The sequence below is a fragment of the Diabrotica undecimpunctata genome, chromosome 6 (genome assembly GCF_040954645.1).
Source record: "Diabrotica undecimpunctata isolate CICGRU chromosome 6, icDiaUnde3, whole genome shotgun sequence".
In the NCBI taxonomy this organism is placed as follows: Eukaryota; Metazoa; Arthropoda; class Insecta; order Coleoptera; family Chrysomelidae; genus Diabrotica; species Diabrotica undecimpunctata.
This window is the reverse complement of record NC_092808.1, coordinates 34939327-34960634: the sequence shown is the minus strand read 5'-3', so window position 1 is coordinate 34960634 and position 21308 is coordinate 34939327. Positions and strand designations below refer to the sequence as shown.

Here is a 21308-nt window from a genome sequence, read left to right as displayed (position 1 = left end):
AAACGTTTTATCTAAACTGATATGGGCATGGCTCATCTACAGTTTTACGCAAACACGGTATTTACAAGCAAACACATTACATACTGTAGTATTTTTTATTAATCTAATTTATTGTTTTTATTATTAAAGGTTCTTCTACACTTAAAAGTTTATTTAAAGTCTTTATTTGTAAAATATATCTAATTTATTTTACACTAATAATTATGTAATTTATCTACGCGCGTTACATACATAAAAACTCGACGCGATGTTCAAAAATTAACTGTTTACCACAAAATTCGTGTTTATGTATAAAATACAGTTATTCTCGAAGTGGCATTGAACTTCCAGAACTTCTCCTATCGTCGTGGAGCCAAACAGGTCCTTTACCGTAGGGGACTAGACATTTCTGCCGGCAGGTATATGATCTGGAACATACTTGAATGGGAAAGGATATTAGTAATAAATATGTTTACAGTTCTAAGCCATACGATGCGTCATCATCTATCGTAACAATACTATAACCAAAAATTATTTTTGAAATTTTTAATATGTAGTTTGTTTCAACTTTTGAATGAATATTTAACTCTTTATTTGTATTGTAGGGAGCATTGTTTTAAGTTGTTTTGAAATTTGTAAAGCACTGAAAATTAACGATTTTGAATTTTTCTGTTTCAGGTATGGAATTTTCTTGCTGTTAGACGACTAAACTGTAAGTATAATAATGAATATTCATTAAAACATATTCTATTGTTAATAACCAGGATCGTTGATTAAATAACCCAAAAGAATATACAATCTTTTGTGTGACTTTAAGAAATCACCTACACAATTTTATGCAATCACTAGCTTGTATGTTGTGGATTTCAAAGTGTTTGATCTTATAGGCCTTTTGACACTGCGAACTGAAAGATCTTTTATGTATATCCAGCCTATAATTTCTCTTCAATTTCTCAGAATTCGTATGTTACTCTGTCCACTTTTCCCGGTATAGAGAGATCGTTATGTGAGTTAACAGTGTCCAGTGAGAATATCTGATTACCGTAAGTTGAGTTTTCTGAAGTAACTTCTTGCGTAACAAGAAGTTGACTTTTCTTTAAAATAACACATTTTCCCTGTAAGTTACACCGAGCTCCTTTTTCGAACACTTACTGTCGTATTTCCTTACGGCATTTTTAATATTAGTTGTATTATTTTTTTTGCACATATTATTATCTTCTGCTCCCGTTACCCAAAAAATTGAATTACAGGTTTGATAACTTTAATGATCTTAACCTGTAAATATTGTAGCAATTTATAATTTGCTTGGTGATTGAAAGTGTGGACTGAACGATTACTGAGCTTGGATATTGGTTTAGCAAATAAATGAAAACGTTTGCGCACGGCTACTTGTGTTTTCGTTGGAATGCTGAGTCGTGGATAAAGACTCCTTTAGTTGGGGAGGACTGGGAGGACTAACTACAAAAAAAGAAATCAAAAAATACTTACAGAGATATCCTGGGAAGACTATACAAGAAGATTCCTAAACTATTTAAGATATAACGCAGTTTAAAAAAATCCTCTTGTTGTTTGGAAACAAAGGCTTTTCTTTCCTAAAAAATTTCAAGGGTGAATATCTTTTTATTGCTGCTTAATCACAAAGCAAAAACATATTTATTCAGCAAGAGTGAAGGACAAGAATTAAAACATTCAAAAATCGCACAGAAAAAAGGACGCCATGTCTTATTTATCATGAAATTGCATAACACATTTTTCGTGGAGAATATTACACTTAAAATATTTTTTGATTATTGTTCTATTATTGTTATTGAGTGGGAGTTTTACTTGCGGTTCTATAAGATGCCCAACATTATCAAATCTGATGTCCACCACAGTTCGTTTTAATGTTGAGTGCAAATGTCCTGATTTAGAACGCGGAGTACCGTAGCTAGTAAGCAAAGCTTTTACTGTATTTCGACAAAATTCCAACAAATCTAATTCACGTTGACCTTCAATAGTTTCCCTCATTTTTCTAAACAGAAACCAAGCATTCCGTACAGATACGTCCAAGCACCATATGAAGAGTGGCCAGTACCATTTCTTAGACCTTACGCTTATTGTATAATATGAGACATTTTGATTTATCTATAATACCTTGATAATTATCAAGAATTAGAAAACGAGTGTTTGCCGGAATAAGCAATTCACTATTTACTGGCCAACGGCTAAGGGTGGATGAGCTAGTAAGTGGAAGGACACTCTGTTGTCCTGAGACTAAGAAATTGGTCTCGAAGGCGGAAGAACCAAGAAAGTGGTCAACATCAGAATGCAGAAGGCATCGAGAAACCACTGCATTAAAGGTCTTTGATGACATCTCTAGTATAAATTATAATGGCTAGTACTATTAGCGCAAAGGACATCATTGATTTATTGATTATGGTAATCGGAGACCAAAATCCAGCAGGGGAGGACAACCATTAGAACGCAAGGCCTCCTCGGTCGTCAACATGCGAAACTCTTGCACAAAAAACCAAAAAAAAAATACTCAACCCTATCAGATAAAAATAGCTACCTGAAATGTAAGAAGTATGTATCAGCCTGGAAAATTACATAATGTTAGGGAGGAGATAAAACTGATCACCGATACGGAGTAGCTTTTATCATAAGCAACAATATTAGAAAATCAGTGCTAGGTGTGATTCAAATTTCAGAAAGAATAATAATGCTAAAAATTCAAGCACGGAACTGTAATATTAGTATGATCCAAGTCTATGCTTCCACAGCTAATAAGACCGAAGATAAGATCGAAAAGTTTTATTTAGAATTGCACAATACAATCAAGTTAACAAAATCTAGAGATATTACTTAATTTTAGAAGACTTTAATGCAAAAAATGGAGTAGGTACAGTTAAAAATATAGTTGGACAGTTCGGATTAGGAACTAGAAACGAGGGAGGAGAAGGTCTCATAGAATTCTGCCAAGAAAAGATGGACGTCTCCTTCACATACAGAAAACCACATTGTCAGAAACCAGATAGACTTTATACTAAAAAATAGCAGATATAAAAATTCTATAACATCAGTTAAAACTTATCCTGGAGCAGAAGTTAACTCAGACCATAATCCGTTAGTGGCTAACGTGAAAATAAAATTAAAAAGAATTGAACTCAGAAAATAACAACCAAAAATTAATGTAAGAATATAGACATTAACAACGAAGAAATAAAAAACGAATTAAATACTAATGTGAATGTTAATATGAACGTAATATAATATAAAAAAACATTACTGAAACGAGCTCAAGAAAGTTTGATGCAGAGGCTAAAAAACAGTGGATGACAGAAGAAATACTATTAAAGATGGAGAAAGAAGGAAATATAAAGGAAAAGATCTACAGAAGTATAAAGAAATACAACGAATAATTAAGGAAAAAATCAAAACAGCTAAGAATATCTATTTGATGAAACAATGTAAAGATATAGAAGAACTAGAAACAAAATATGATGATATTATGAGAAATATGCACAAAAAAATAAGAGAACTCACTGGAATGGGTCGAAATAGACAGCAAGGACACATAAAAGACAAAAAAGGGGTACTACTAATATATTTACCAGAGAAATTAAGACGATGGGAGGAGTAGACAACTTAGAGAAGAGAAGTTAGAGAACTTTTCCAATATGAAAGAGGTGAAATGCAGAAAATGCAAGAATTAAATCCTTTAGAGAGACAGAATATCATGATAGATGAAATCAAATATGCTATCAACAACTCTAAAGACAATAAGGCAGCTGGATTAGATGAAATACCAGTAGAACTGTTAAAACTAGTGGAAAATGATAACTTGGAGGTATTGACCGATTTATTCAACACGGTGTACGATACGGGAATAATACCATAAGGGTGGCTGAAGTCAGATGTATAACCATCCGTAAAAGACGAGCAGCAAAAGAGTGCTCTGATTATCGAACACTGAGCCTTATGAGTCATACTTTAAAAGTACTGCTGAAAGTAATACATAAGAGAACATACGAAAGGCTAGAGGACGATATTAGCGAGACGCAGTTCGGGTTCTACACTTGTGCTTGATCACTAAACGTTGATCTACACTTGTGCTTTTTTGACTACGAAATAGCTTTTGATAAAGTAAGACACAACATTTTATCGAAAGCTTAAGTATGAATAGTGCTGAGATGGAAATTACCATAAACGCTAAAAAACGAAGTGCATGCTAATTACAAAAAAAAAACCACAAAATATACATCACCTATTGACAATCAATGGTAACGTGATAGAACAAGTAGAAAAATATCATACTTGGGAACTTGGATCAATGAAACCAATGATCATACTGCAAAAAAAAACAGGCGAATAGAGATTGTCAGATCAGCATTTAATACGAATGAAGTCACTCCTAACGTGCACAAGTCTAAATTTGGAGATCAGACTACGTACTATTCGCTCTTATATTTTTTCAATATTATTATATGGAGCTGAAACTTGGACATTAAAAATTGCAATTTAAAAAGAATTAAGGATTTCGAACTCTGGTTATACCGCAGAGTATTAAAAATATCATGGACTGATAGAATTACAAGTAAATAAGTACTGGAGAGGGTTGGTAAAGAAACAGAACTAATCACCACTATACAAACCAGAAAACTGGAATACCTAGGCCACGTGATGAGGAGACCAAAATATGAAAGTTTGAACCTCATAATATAGGGAAAGATTCAAGGAAGAAGATCTGTTTGTCGAAGGCAGAACTCATGGTTGAAGAATCTACGTGATTGGTATCAATGCAGATCGATTGATTTATTTAGAGCAGCAAGTTCAAAAATAAAAAGAGCCATTATGATTGCCAACCTCCTTAGTGAGACGGCACTCCAAGAAGAAGAAGAAAACGTATCTAACAATATGTCTAAACATGAACATCAGTAAGACCAAATTTATGACAAATTTGGTTCCCAGCGAACATCTAACCATCCAAAATAAAGTGGTAGAATTGAGAGAAAAGTACATATATCTCGGTCATGAAATCAGAATAAGTAAGGAAAATCAGACCTTTGAGTTTCAATGACGAATAACACTTGCTTGGGCTCTTATGGTTCACTAAGAGACATTTTTAAGATCAACATCCCAATAGCCATGAAACGGAAGACATTTGACCAATGCGTTCTTCCTTTTATGACATACGGAGCAGAAACTCTCACTCTCACAAAAACAATAGCACTAAAAATGCGAGTGGCACAAAGGCGCATGAAAAGATCGATTCTCGGCGTGACAAAAAAGAACCAAGACCTAAGGAAAAGAACAGGTATCACTGATGTCGTCGAACGTTTAGCCAAACTGAAATGGAATTGGGCAGGTCACATAGCAAGACTAAAAGACCCAAGATGGTCCAGAAAACTAATTGACTGAGAAGACAAATGCAGCAGAGGACGACCACCAACACGCAGGATGGACGACATTAAACGAATATTCAAGAAATGGCAACTATACGCACAGAACCGTGAAGAGTGGCGAAAAATTGGAGAGACCTATATCCTGCAGTGGTCAGAAGAGGTTGTATGATGACCTTGACAATTTGAACCAACAGCGACCACGCTGTTTTTATTCCATCTACACAAAAATATCCAGTATTTCTTGTATTTACATGATGGGTTTTTTTGAGAACATCTGAAGAGGATATGGTTCTGCTAGCGTCTTCTCTTCTTGATGTGCCTATCCGTTACGAATGTTGGCGATCATCATGGCAATCTTTATCTTATCTGCAGCAGCGCGGAAAAGCTGCACAGATGTTGTATTGAACCAGATTCTGAGGTTCTTTAACCAAGATGTTCTTCTTCTTCCTGGACCTCGTTTTCCAAATATTTTTCCTTGCAGGATGGTTTGAAGGAGAGTATATAATCTGCTAGCATAGATTTCCTAAAACAATGGGCCAACTTTAACATCAAGCTTGCTTCACTCAGCAACAGAAGGATCTTTCCTTCTGAAATGTAGAAGAAATCTTTGTTTTCCTGTACACATGGAGAATGGAAAGTTTAACAACAATAACTTGTTACATCATAAAGGATGTAAATTAGGTACTAAAATTCAAAACTTTAATTCAAATTTAAAAACCAAAATCTTAAACTTAAAAATTTCAGTAACAGGAAGTGATATTACTTGCATAGAAAAGAATTTACATCAATTAAAAAATATATTAGAGCAACATTTACATGCTCCTTTACTACAAGAATTTTATAGAAAGTATTTTTCCAAATTAGAAATAACATCAAAAAAAATTTAACAAAATAAAAATAGGTAGATCAATTTGATAGATATTAATAAATTATCATAATTTTGTTATCATACCAAAATTGAATTTAATTTATATTCATATGTAATCGTGTAATCGTTTCAGATTTTTGTTTTTGAAACTCCGAACAATGCGTCAATGGGCATTTATATCCGCGTAAACAGAATTTTGGCGCATTCGTGCAATTAACATAGACATGTAATATATTCAATGCTGCCATTTAGGAACATGTTGCGTATATTCCTTAAATTCCCAATGGTTTAATTAGTTCTCTCTAAATTTGATAACCAATTATACGTACATGTGACCTACATTCAAATAGTATTTGAATATTTCTCCTTTTGTACACGCGAAGAGGATATTATGGGTCTACTGGGCTTGCAGCTGCATCACAATGGTAATCACTTCTTACTCGTTTTGCTCTGAAAGTTAAAACCAGTAATGAAATAGCATGGTTCATGACATATATTTCTATTAACTGGTAAAAATCATTTAAATTAGGCTGTTAACTTTTCTATGCAGTACATCATTGATACTAGATCAAAACCATAATTCAATTTATTTCCTTCCTGTGCTTATCCTCTATTCTTCTTCTTTAAGTGCCTTGTCCTCTAACAACATTGGCGACCAATCGCATGATCTTCACTTTGTCATTACATTATGTAGATTCTTAAGGAAATTCTTAGCGCTTTGTGGATTAATACCTTTTGCATCTACTTAAATGGTGTTCTGGCTTACTCGATTCTGATTTTGATTTACTGAAATAGTTCCCAATTTTTATACACCCAACAGCCCAAATATTTCTGTTATGGTACTCGCTCGACTATTTCTTCCTATATCCTGATATTAGTTAGATTGTTACTTATAGTTTTTTGCTAATGAGTATACATTTGGTATTAACTTTTAAACTCATTTGTTTACTGTTTTCTGTTACCGCTGATAGAAGTATCTGTAAATTATGTATTAGGATGTATTCTAACCTAAATGTCTAAGTAATCCTTTAACGATCTGGGATTGACAGAACACTTATAGTGTTATTACGCCTTAAAAATCCTTCCCTTACCAATAAATCTATAAAAAAAACACTATAAAATCCCAAAAATCCCAAAAAATAATAATAAAAGCAACACCATTCCACATAAAAACTATATGTCATTCCCAGACATTGATGGATTTTTCGAGCAGATGTCACAAATGCTTTTTGGATATTAAATTCAGAAGAGTAGGGGAGAATCAAGTTCGACTGCGAAGATCGAACAGTGAAGACATACTTTGGAAGGAGCAATCAACAAGGCAAATAGTTCTTGATAGAACTAAGGGAAGGAGACGCCGCGTGAACCTTGTTGAACTGTAACTAACAAAGCGAAGAGCGGATGCGAAATTAGTATTAATTAAACTGCGAGGAGCTGCCTTATAGGCTTCTCACAGAGGATTTTACCGACCAGCATAGCGAAGAATCGGGTCTACTGCATGGTGTCGACAGGGATGACACTGTAAGTCTTTGATTTTTACAAAGACGGACAGAAACGGCCCTGCTCCTGCAGTAAGAGAAACAACAAGTGCTCCTTGAGAACACAGGAAGTGAACATCCGTAAAGATTACTCAGGAGACACCCAGAAGCCGTCTGATAGTGGTCAGCGGTGGCAAAAAACAGAGTCTTCTGCGTAGAAAATTTTATACTTCTTTTGAACAGTTTTGTTCACCGCCGCAAGGCATAATTAATGAATACCCCCCTCCACCAAATGCACTGACACACAGGTGTCAGAGCAAGAAGAAGAAGGTGACGTCACCCCCCAAGTTGTAGAAAAAAATTTAAACCTAATAGACTTTGACAATCATAGATGAAAATTCAGATCTCGATTGCGATAAACATTCGAACGGAGATATAAGCGGCCTAGGAGACGGATGATGAAAGACGGAAGAGAAGCACAGAGAAGACGGAATGCAGCATGAGAAACACAACGAGAAGATAGACGCGATGCAAAAGCAGATGCGGGAACTGCGAAACATCGTAAAATCCTAGGACGAGGAAAATAGGTGTCTCACGGATAGGATGCTGTCCCTCATGGAACAGATAACAGAAAAAGAACAACAGGACAAAAAAGAAAAAAGCGATGACAGGCAGAAAAGAAAGAAGGGACCGAAAACTCGGCGAAAAATTGGATTTAAGGTCTGAAAAGATCCACAAGGAAAAACCAAAAACATCCAAATGACAAACATCCAAAGAGAAATAAAACTTCAGCAATGGAAAGTTCCAAATCAACAAGTGCCGTGGAAAAACAAACCCAACTGATACAAGAGAGGAAAGAAAATACATGCTTGAGAATATCATCCAAAAGCAGCAAAAACCAAATCAGGACCAGAAAAAAATATAAAACCCCAACACACCGAACCAGTAAAGCAACAAGGAACTAAAATGCCAAATCCGCCTGCGATTATTCTTAAATCAGTGGAAAGGCACCAAATTATTTTGGAAAAAGCCGCCCACAATGAAATAATTTCAAATAACAAGTTTAGAAAATCAGGCAAATCCATTGTCATTCAAACAACAGGGTAGACTACCTGAAAATGGTACGAACCCTAAAAGAACACAATAAAACACAACCTACCAAATAGTTCGCATGTCCAATAAATCAGGTTAAAATGAAAAGGTTTGTTATAAGGAGACTGTATGACTCGAAGGATCTCAAAAAAATAGCCGATGAGCTGCAATGGAAGGACAAAATTGACGCAAAATTAACTAATATGGTCTCAAAACGCGCCGAAAAAAGGAAACTACCACTGTTCCTAGTAACAGTCAAGGAGAAGGAGAAAGAAAAGCTAAAAAGCATAAGTAAAGAGTTCGAAAACTTAGAGTTTCTACCATGTCTCAAAGTCCTGTCACTGCGGCGCAAGATGCGTGAAATGCGGAGATAAACATCTCAGCAAAGAATGCACAAAAGATCGGTCCACCGATCTCAAATGTGTAAACACACGGTCAATTACAGAGAATGCAACAAGGCACCAAAATGGAAAACGCCTCCACCAACAACAGGAGGCAGAAGCATCAAAGCAACACCGTAAATAAACAAAAAGGTGAGCTATGCACAAGCCACAAAACAAGCACAAAACCTCGAAGTCTCAACAACAACAATAAGCAGTGAATCGGCTACATTAATAGCAAACCTAAACACGCAAATTCAAAACTTTGCGTGTATGTTAAAAAAATGTCCTCTGTCATGACAGCACTAGGTAGTTTCCGACAATGACAGGACACCATACGGACGATCTTAAAATTGGGTCATGGAACTCAGGAGGGCTGAGAACTAAAATCAATATTCTGGACGAGTTTATCAACAGACTCTAACTAGATGTCATAGCTTTACAAGAAACGAAATTAACGGAAAGAGTGAAAACCAAATTTCCGGGCTCTGACATCTATATGTAGAAATGATCACATGGCAATGTCAGTAGGTACAGCCATTGTGGTGAAAAAAGGAATAAAACACCAACTAATTCCAATACCAGATGCACTGGTTACTATGGAAGCTACCATAATAAAGATCATAACGGGAATCGATACGCTGAAAATCATTTCAGCGTATATTAGACCACATGATCCTATCTTCAACGAGGACCTGGACATTATTTTAAATTCAGAATAGTAATAACTTACCACTTTAAACCCATTGTTTATAAAAATCACAAAAATGGCTTCACTTAAAGCACTGTAACTCGGTAAATAATAATCCGAATGACATGAACATTTTGACAGTTGACCGAAATTTTTTGAAGGTTGAGCGGCTGCGGAAATGTTATGTGAATATTTCATTAGTATCGCCGTCTCATGGTTAGGCCCGGAACTTATTGGCAGACGTATTATTGTTTATAAATATTATATTATGTTCATACTATATCAAAAGATTTTTCCTTTAGTTTTCATAAAACTTTTCTAAAAAGAGCTATAATACATGCCATTAGGTAATAGCAAGCAACAAAACCCAGCAACTCGCTTGTGTTAATGTCTGTTTGTAAATTTAATCTAAACTTTATGCCCTTCTATCTTTTAATAATCATTATTGTGCATGTTTACATATTTTTTTAGCGATTAATTTTAATATTTCATCGGCTAATGGATTTTTTACTTTATCTACATTAAACATGAATATTGGTGTTTCATTATGTTTATTAAATCGATAATCTGGGAGCTCAATATCAACCTTAATATCAATATTCTCATCTGTTTGTATATTATAGAGCTATAAGTTACCGCTGCTAGTTTTTTTTAAACGATAATAATATATGAATAAGAAAAGTCTATCATATTAACAACAAACTAATGAGAATTATCATATGGATTGGTTTTTGACAAAACATCGTAATCGACACAGCGCACATTTTTAGGAGATGATTTTTTATTCTACTTACTTTTTGCCTAGTACAATGAATTTAAACTATGATAAATTAAAATAAATAAGAACAAATTAATAAGAGAAGAAACAAATAAGAAAACATTATCAATGTAGGATTAAAAAAAACTGCAATTTAACATTCTTTTTCTTTATCAGTTTCTGCCAATTTATCAGGCAATTTCACTTTGATAAACTCATCTGCTGAATCAGAAAACGAATATTACGAGTTATAATAAATTTTCAAATTTTTTAAAGTATTTTTGAGAACCATTTCCCGAACTGGAATCAAAAACAAAAGAATGTAATTTTGATTTTTTAAACGATTAAGTATTTTTTAATATTTAGATTTTTAGATATTTAGAGTTTTTATATAAAACATAATATTATTGCCAATTGGGGAACACATCATCTACATATTTTATCTTCATCATATTGTGGGTTGTTTGTCTTATTTGTACACATTGCTCAATGTACAATGTTCAATATGTTCAATATATAAACATACTATTTGATATCACCATTGTTTTCACCAATGTACAGCACACCAGTGAGCTAAACCTTTTGAGTTAGTGAAAAGCCTTTTGAGTCTAAAAGTCTTAGGCGTGTTGAGTGCTATGCTTAAGCTGGTTAAAAAAAATTGAGAAATACCATTGGAGTATTTCATTGGAGTCACTAAGCCAAAATACCAAAGAGCTAATAGGTAAAAGAAGACAGCTGATGGAAAAATACGGCTCCAACTACACAAAAATAACGAAATTAAATAAAGATATCCATCAGTCAATCCGAAAAGGCGTAAGAGAAAACAATACAAGAGAAATAACTAAAACAATTCAAGAAAACAAAAGTTTAAAAGTTTTAAGGCGAAATATGAGCAACGTAGACAACAAAAATATGTACAAAATACAAAAGAAAGATGGAAACAGTACTACGGATAGAACCAAAATCCTTGAGGTTGTTGAATCCTTTTATCGCGAAATGTATGAGAACACCGAGGAAAGGCAAGATCAGCCCCTGCCCAAAATTACAAACCAGGGATCAGAATTAATGCCAGAAATAACTCCTTAAAAAATCAAAACGGCACTTTTAGAAATGAAAAATAACAAATCCCCTGGCGATGACGGAGTAGTTATCAAAGTGATCAAACTAGGTGGAAATAAAATTATCCAGGCTTTGGCCAAGATTTTCACCGAATGCATCTACCAAGGAAAAACTTCTTCTTAATGAAACAATGCAGTCATTATTTTACTACACAAGCAAGGAGACATAACAGATTTAAAAAACTGCTGTCCTATCACCGCTTTCACACACAAATAACCTTTTCACAAAAATTAAAAAAAAAGACTGGACGCTAAATTAGACTTCTATTAGCCTAGAGAACAAGCTGGATTTAGATCGGCATATAGCACTAAAGGCCACTTACTAGTGATAAAGAACCTGATAGAGAAGTCTGCAGAATGCAACAAACCATTGGCACTGATATTTGTCGACTACGAGAAAGCGTTCGATACCATAAGCCATCAAAAAATTATAAAAGCATTGACAGAATGCCGAATAGACCTTCGCTATACTAACATAATCAAATATATCTACCAAATTGGCACATCTGGGCGATCATGGTATTAACATAAATGGAGAGAAGCTCAGTCATTTGAGATTTGCAGATGACATCGTCTTTACAGCCGATCGTATGGATGATGCAATAATAATGTTTGAAAAAGTATATCACGCTTCCTTGGATATGAGCAAGACGCAAATAATGACTAATCTGGTGCTAAATCGAAATATTGCTGTTGATGGAAGGGATATTGTGCAGACTACATCGTATAAGTACTTAGGACATAAAATTCGGTTGGGCAGAGATAACGAGACATGTGAGCTCCCATGTCGCATAGTATTAGCTTGGGCATATTTGGTAAATTAAACTATGTATTTAAATCGGATCTACCTATATGCCTCAAAAGGAAAAGCTTTGACCAATGTGTATTACCTATACTCACTTATGGAGCGGAAACATTAACACTCCCAAAAAAGGTAGTGAATAAGATTCGTGTGACTCAGAGGACTATGGAGCACCAGATGTTGGATGCCTCTTTGAGAGACCGAATTCCAAACGAAGAAATACGTCGTAAAAAAAAAACAACAGACGTTGTCGAAAAAATCGCGTAGCTAAAATGAAATTGGGTACGATACCTCGCCAAATTATCAGACAACCGATGGATAAAACGTATTTTAGAGTGGAGACCAAGACAAGAAGCAATATGGAACAGAGGACACCCACCAACTAGATGGACTAATGACCTAAAGCATGTTAGTAATAACTGGATGCAAGCCGCACAAGACAAGGACATATGGGAAGAACTTAGGGAGACCTATGTCCAGCAGTAGGTTGATGTTGATGATGATTCCATTGGAGTATATAGAACACAACAAACATTAGTTTTAAGATTGTTAATAGTGAAACCTTGCTCGTAAGTCTAACCTTTTGTGACTAGCTGTAAATATCCAAGTCACTGAATAGGTGCAAAAAATTTACCAAAATCAGTCCCAAATACTTAGAAGGTATACTGGACTTCTATCATTCAAGATAACAAGCAGGTTTCAGAAAAAGTTACGGTAAAATGATCATCTCTAAGCAATTAAAATCCTGACAAAATAGTCTTTGGAATTTAATAGACGCTTAGCTTTGGTGTTTATTGATTTCCATAAAGCATTTGACACGGTAGAACACGGTCCCTCCTCCTCATTCCTTGAGCTCGTGTCAGGGCCGTATTAGATCGTGGTCAACTCTAAATATTGTTAGCTTAGGGACTGCTTTATGTAGTAATTTTTGGATCTTTATTTTATTCTGCCCATTGTGTTGGAGATCTTTCTCTTGGTCTTCGGCCTTCCGAACACGGTACAACAGGTAAAACTACAGTTGAAAGATAAGCTAGACAAGGGCATACCATTTAGCCAAAACTTTTTATAGCTGTCCTCGAATGCGAAATGAAATCACCTTCAATCAATGATCAATATCGACAGCGAATAGTTAACTTACCTTAGATTCACAGATGACGTCATTACTATCACAGACAAGTGAAGGATGTAACTACAACGACGACTTGGGAAGGTCAGGTAGCGAGAACATCGAACGAAAGATATATTGGAAGAATAGAAAAATAGCGTATGGAGCAGACAAACATGGTAGATGGAAACATCGCTATGGAGTGACGAATAAGTAATTTCTGAAAATTGGATAATGACAGCTCATAGTGGAGAGACATGATGAATCTAAAGTTCGCATAAAAATAGTTCCCTATTTCTAATGACCTGTTGAGCTCATTTAACTACACTTGGGATTTTCTGTAGCGTTTATCACACGTGTGTGCGAAAAAAACAACGGAAAATACCAATTTCAGCGAAGGCAAATAGTTTTAAAAGTGTCTTCATTTCTGTTAAAGCTTGTTCCAGTTAAGTATATACCTTGCAGAGATACGGGGCATAAATTAAGAGTTTTCTACAGAGATCATGACTTGCATACGGATTTCGCTAGCTTGACGCAACTTTATACTTGATATTTACTTTAAAATTTTAAACGAGTGCCTTAAATCTCGTATCCGCAGTGGAATCTCAAAGTTTATCATCAAACAATTTTACCAAACATGCTCGAACTGGATACGTTGTAATAGTAGTAGACATAGACTAAAAAATGCATGATAAGTAATTGCGTATATGATAATTATCATAACATTACGTGTTATATGTCTATTAACAATAATTATAATATATCCATGTGATATGAACATACATTCTGTATAGCGAGTAATATAATGAATTAAACTGTTAATTTTAATCCTTGGTTTAAATACCCTTTATCGCGTTCGTAACACTTTAATTAAATATGTTCGGTTTTTCGTTTTTCTGTATAATCATCCCGAACTTACTAAAGATATTTACTAAAGAAAACCCTAATATAATTAAGATATTACACTATTAAATTAACTTATCCCAAGCTGAGTTTAATTTTAACTACATGAATGCCTTGTCGAACAAAGTTGCAACCAACTAATATCCATAAAACTCAATAAGTGCAACAAATCTGTTTTGAGTGGTCGCGATTCTACACGAGAGTGGTTTTGACGGTTCGCGATAGGGGCTGAATTCCAGCTTTTAAAATTCCGATCATGTCTATGCATTACCAGGAAGACTGCAGGAACTTTTTGACTTCGACGAGACCGTCATATAATTTATATTAAATGACAGTTCCGATAAGTTAGTTTAACCTCATCATTTTTTAAAGGAGGAAGTTTATTTTTTAAGTAGTGCGACACGAGAAGAAACCAAAATAGATTTTAGGATTATTTTTATTTATAATTTTACCTGGAATGCATAACATTATGGGACAACTTTTAAATTAAAAGTTGAATCGACTACACAACTTTAATGAATATGAAATTAAAAATTATAGTGAATATTACAGAGAGAGAGAGAGAGAGAGAGAGAGAGAATGAGTCTAAAATGAGTTACATTTTGTAAAACACAATATGACACAGTATAAACAAGGTACATGATACATTAAAATACATACTAACTATAAAATTTTCATAATAAAAAAGCTATCAATTAGTGCAACTGTCCTTAACAAATTCCTCGATACTATAGTAACACTTAGATAATATAAACTTCTTGATTGGTCTACGGCAGGGGAGGCCAACCCGTTGATCGCGACCCCTAGGTCAGTCGATCGCGGCCCCTAGGTCCATCCATCGCGGGAAAGGAAAAAGTATCGGAAAAATATAGTATATGTACTATATAGTGACTATAAATGGGTAGCCGCTTTCTTTCCCTTATCATTCTGCTATTTTTATCCCGCTGGCGTAAGAGCGAATCACATCATGGTAAATCATGGTAAAAGAAAATTGTTGCTGCTTAATCTGCAATACATCAGTAGCAATACCGAAAAAAGGAAACTTAGAGCGTCGCTTCAACACAATGCCCGGTAAATACCAATCAGAGTTTCCACGTAAGAGTGAAGTGAGAAAGAATAAACTTCAACCTTCAAGCAATAACATCTCTGTTGACTACCCAGGAAAATATGTTCTGTAAGCCGATTGAACAGTCTAAGGCTGTAACTCAAGCTTCATTCTTAGTTTGTTATGAAATTGCGCAAAAGTGTAAGCCGTTTTCTGATAAGGAATATGTCAAAGAAATATTCGAAGATTTATCAGATGTACTATTTGTTAATTTCAAAAATAAAAATGAAATAAAAAAAAGTATACATGATCTGCAACTGTCAAGAAATACTGTGATGCCTCGTATATAATTGTTGAGTAAAAATCTTAATGAACAACTGCAAAGAGATCTACTCCTGTGTGTTGCTTTTTCGTTACAGCTTGATGAGTCGTCGAATATCATGGCTACTGTACAGTTACTTATTTTCATTCGAATGGTCTTTGATGATTTCTCAACAATAGAAGAGCTGCTAACAATGATATCCTTTAAAAAGTCCGAACACGTGGCATTGATTTATTCACGGAACTCAAACATTTTGTCGTTAAGATTAATTTACCTTTATTTATGCTTGTTTCAATAACGACAGATGGGACTCCAGCAATGATTGGTGTCCCAAGTTAGTTTGTACAGTTAGTAATGGATTTATATCACTATGTCACAAATATGAAGATCTCCCGGACTTCATTAATTACCACTGCCTTATTCATCAACAGGTCTTGACCAGTAAAAGTTTTAACACAAAACACGTGATTGATATTGCGTTTAAAATTGGCGATTCAATAAGAAGCAAATATCTGCAAAGACGGCTGTTTAAGAAACAACTGGATGGCAAAGAACCAGATTTAATCTTACACACCGACTTAAGGTGGCTGAGTCGCAGCAAGTTTTTGCAAAGGTTTAGAGATTTGTTAAAAGACATTATTAAATATCTTGAAGAAAGGGATGATGATCATCAGCAATTACGTGACTTAGACTGGCAATGACATTTGGCATTTGTAGTAGATTTCACTGGTAAACTGAGCACATTAAATCTGGAACTGCAAGACAAGAACAAAACATTATCAGAAATGATAAGTTCTATTGCATCATTTCAACTTTAAGCAGTATCTTTGATAGTCGATATTGTAAAGAAAGGGTTTCTAAGGTTTACTAACATTAAATATCACATGGAAAAACACCCTGCCTATGTTTTCAAGCCACAGAAGTATACAGCAGAAATTCAGTCAGTGGTAACAGGCTTAGAAATCCGTTTAAGAGATTTCAATAAAATTGAAAAGTTGGTCGAATTTATCAATTATCCATTTAATGATACTGTTCATGACACCTTTGAAATATCCAAAAAATTTGCAGAAATATTCCAAATGGATCAACTTTTTCTTGAAAATGAAATAATTGCTATGCGCTGCGATGTAGTTTTAAAATCGGGGTCAGGTTCACATCTAGATTTCTAGCCATCTAGCAAGGACAAATATCCAAATTTAAAAAAAAATGTGCTGAACAACTGCAGTCATGTTTTGGTTCAACCTATGTATGTGAATCAGCGTTGTCATGTTGAAAACAAACGAATAGTAAACAGCGTTCCAGCTTGACTAATGCTCATAAGTTGGATTCTTTAAGGTTGGCCATTTCCAACTTCAGGCCAGACCTTAAGAACCTAGCAAAAACTGTTCAAACGCAAGTCTCACATTATTATTATTTTTTTTTTTTTTTTTCATTAAATATAGTTGGAAAAATAAATAAATAAGAATTATTACTTTTGTTTTATTTACTTTGTACTAATACACACTGACGAGCAATAAAACTAATCCATCCAGAATTTTAGTGTTCAAAGCCGAATCGGTTTTACCCACATTCAAAATTCTTTTAGATCTCGAAAGCTGATAAAATAGTCTTTCAGAATCAGTGATTGATTTTCTGAGATATAGTGAGCGACTAATAATTTAATAATAATTTAAATGATGACTTTAATAATTTAAATAATATAAAACATCACTCTTTCATTTAACAAACAATCACATATACCTTACTCGTATATCATCTGTTAACATCTCTACCCTCAAGAAACTTCCTCGTTAATTGTCAGACAGTTACAACATTGACCAAAGATCACCCATTATCAGCAATACAGGATAGTTTGAACTATGTATCACCAATCATTATATAAAAATTCTTGTACCGGCATGTAAGTAGTATTTTGGTTATTTCTAATTTATTACAATTCAATAGATTATCTCTTACCAATTTGTGGGTTGTTACTTTGTCTGCTAAATCAATTTTATGCATATTAATAAACACAGACATGTAATATTGGCATAATTACTATAACTTTTTTGATCTATATCTTTATAAGACAGCACCCTTATATGGGCTTTTTATAATTTCAGCATTTAATTTACTTTGTACCGTTTGACCTGAAGATGCTTTGCAAATTTTAGAAAGCGAAACCGGTCGTTTTGGGTAGTAAAATTAAATTGATTGTGAGTAAGTCTAATTTATTTCTTTTACCTATTATTAGAAATGATAATTTCACTACGTGGACACTTTAGGTGGGCTAAATTTTTTATTAAACAATTTGTGAAAAAATCAAAAAAATTCAGATTTTTGCCTAGATCTGTGCCTTCTACAATAGACCGTAATACGAAAAACGATGACGTCATACGAACTTGAATGATCCTCTAAAAAATGCAGAACCCAATGCCATTTTGCATCCCTAAAATTCCTAATTAAAAGTTTAGTCATTTCAAACATATTATCACTTATTATATTATATATTATTATTACCTTCTTACCGGACTTTTAGCAACCCTTTATCTGCGAGAGCATTCAAAAAGACAGTAGATTTTACCCTACAATATCTAACACTAAACCTGAAATGAATGTCAGTATAAAACACATCTTACTGTCTACGCTCAATGCTTTCACGACAGCTCTATTTTAAGAGATAATGCTATACGTCACGTTAGTGGTCGCGTCATGCTGGCATTTTTACGTTTATTTCGATTTCAAACAAATCAATATTCATATACAATTCAATAGCGTCTGCAAAAATATTATTTTAAATTTATTTTTGTAAATTAATTGAAACATGCTATTAACTTTTTCATAATCGTTTATAAGTGGGAGAAAAACAAGCTTTTGAAAAGAAATAGCAGACTTTTATATTAAACGATAAAAGCACTTTTACGGAAAAGTTGTTTATTTGACCTTATTGGTCATAGATTTATCGCATCTGTCTTGTAGAATTGTAGAATCTTGTGGAACCTGGGAGATGCCTTGTCATCTTAGCACGTCACAATTTTAATAGCACAGCCTAAGATATAAGGCAAGAGGCTCGAAGTGAAGCCAGAAAATGGCAGAAAGAACGAAAAACTAAGAGATGTCGTCCTATGTAATGGTATAGAGATGCACTCATGGAAAATGTGTGGTTTAAAACCAGACATGTTTGTTATAATAATATCATCATCATTATGGCTTAACAACCTTACGTGGGTCCTTGCCTCCTTAAGAATTTCTCTAAAGTCGTCCCTATCCATCGCCTTCCTCCGCCAAGCACGTATTCCTATATTTCTCATGTTTCCATCGATGTTATCAAGGAACCTTGTTCTGGCATCTTCTCCTCTGATCAATGGGTCTATCAAGGAGCGTTTTTCTAGCTGGGTCATTTTGTTCCATCCGCATTACATGTCCTGTCCACCTTAGACGTGCCATCTTTATGTTTTACGATGTCTGGTTCCAGGAATATTCTATAAAGTTCGAAGTTGTATCGTCTTCTCCAAACTCTATTGTCATTCACTGCTCCATAGAGTATTTTTCTTTCGAAACATGCTAACATGTTTTCATAACTTGTTGTTGGCGTCTTTTTGTAGAGTTTTATTTTTATGTTTCTTGATATAATTGTGGATTTAAGGAGGAGATTGAGCTCAAAATCTGTTTACCGTGCAAATTCTGCGGTTTATCTCTGCGATAGTATTATTTTCAGTGTTAAGGAGCGCTTCCAGGTATCCAAATTCGTTTACTGCTTCGATGGCGTCGTTTTCTATAATAAGTGGGCCTAGGATTTGTGGTTGCGTGCCTATTTTCATATATGTACTTCGTTTTGTTGGTTTTTATTATTAAACCCATTTTTTAGCTGATTCTTTTAGTGTTACATACCCCTCTCGTATAGCATTTTCCGTTCTCCCAACAATATTGGTATCATCACCATGGGCAAGGATTTGCACTGATTTATTATATACTGAACCGATGGTCGTGATTTGTGACATACGTATTACTTTTTTCACAACCAGATTGAACAGTATACACGAGAGAGGGTCTCCCTGGCGCAGCCCGATATTCGTTTTAAAAGGTTCAGACAGTTCCCCCTGAATTCGTAATCTACATTCAACTTTTTTAAGAGTTAATTTTTTTTTAATTTACCAACTGATTTGGTATTCCTAGGTCTTTCATTACTTTGAAGATTTCTCTTCTATTAACAGAGACGTAGGCTGCTTTGTAGTCTATAAATATGTGATGAGTATCTATGCCATATTCCAGTGTTTTTTCTAAATTTTGTTTCAGGGTTGCAACCTGATGAATTACCACCGATTTACCACCTCTGAAATTGATTATGGTGCCATACGGTAACATAGTACTGTGGAACATATTTTTTACGCTGCATTTAGAAGCGTAATTCTTCTGTGGTTAGAGCATTTAAAGATATCTCCTCTTTTGTGTATCGTGCAAAGTATTCCAATATTCCAATCATTGGGGAGGTATTTCTGTGTATATTTTTCTTTTATACGCTGATATAATGCCATTATGGTATCGTGGTTTTAAACCAGTCATGTTTGTTATAACGTGGTAATAAAACCAAAACTAATATTAAAGCAAAAAAGTGTCGTCCTAAAATTAAGCGAAGTGCTTGCTTACTTTATAATTATAGGAACTCTGAGGGATACACCAACAGCAGCCGTGGAGGCCCTAATGGAATCCGACCTCTTCGCATCGATTTAAAAGGGGGGCTGGAAAGGATATTATAAACTACCAGAAAACCTGATTAAACACTAAGACCTGATCACTAAAAGAAGAAATCAACAAAAATGTACCAACAATAACGGATTAATAGAAGGTTGGAGACATATCATCTACAGATGAAGCATGTTTAATCATCCTGAAAATTCTTCCAAATTTTTACCCTTACAAATTTCTTTTAGCTACGCCCCTAGCTAACAAATCTTTTAAAGAATTATGCTACGCTTTCTAATTGGCATATCGAGGGCAAGTCATGATTCTGTTATGATCTTTTCTATTCTCAAAAACAAGTCAATAGTGTTTTTGTCTCTCCACTAACTCTTCAGGTATAATTCTCTGGCTTCCTAAAAAACCTCCGAAAATCAATTTAGTCCCTTTCACCCGAGTCGCTCCTCAATTCTAAACCATATAACTATAGTATAATTAGGGCCAATCTCGCATGGGTCAAAAAAATCCCATCTTTAGAGAAAATGTAAGCTCTCATACGTATCTGTATCTGTAGAGTAGGCAGAGTGAGTTAAGTTCCGCAGCACTTAGGCCACAATTGACTGTCGTAGGGATCTGTCGTCCTTTGCTCATTGTCCATCCTGCCATTTCTAGGAAGGTGGAAAAGTCACTAGTAATTAGCTTTTTTACTATATTTGACATTGTCTCTT

At 34.5% G+C, this 21308-nt stretch overlaps 1 long non-coding RNA gene across 1 annotated transcript; it reads right to left on the bottom strand.

Moving 5' to 3' along the window:
* Nucleotides 1–226: 226 nt before the first annotated feature.
* On the bottom strand, nt 227–10028 carry LOC140443382 (uncharacterized). The gene is made up of 3 exons (XR_011951200.1): nt 9915–10028; nt 1468–1571; nt 227–417 (listed from the first exon to the last, which is right to left on the bottom strand). It is a non-coding gene; the product is annotated as an uncharacterized lncRNA (long non-coding RNA).
* Between the last annotated feature and the right edge of the window lie 11280 nt (nt 10029–21308).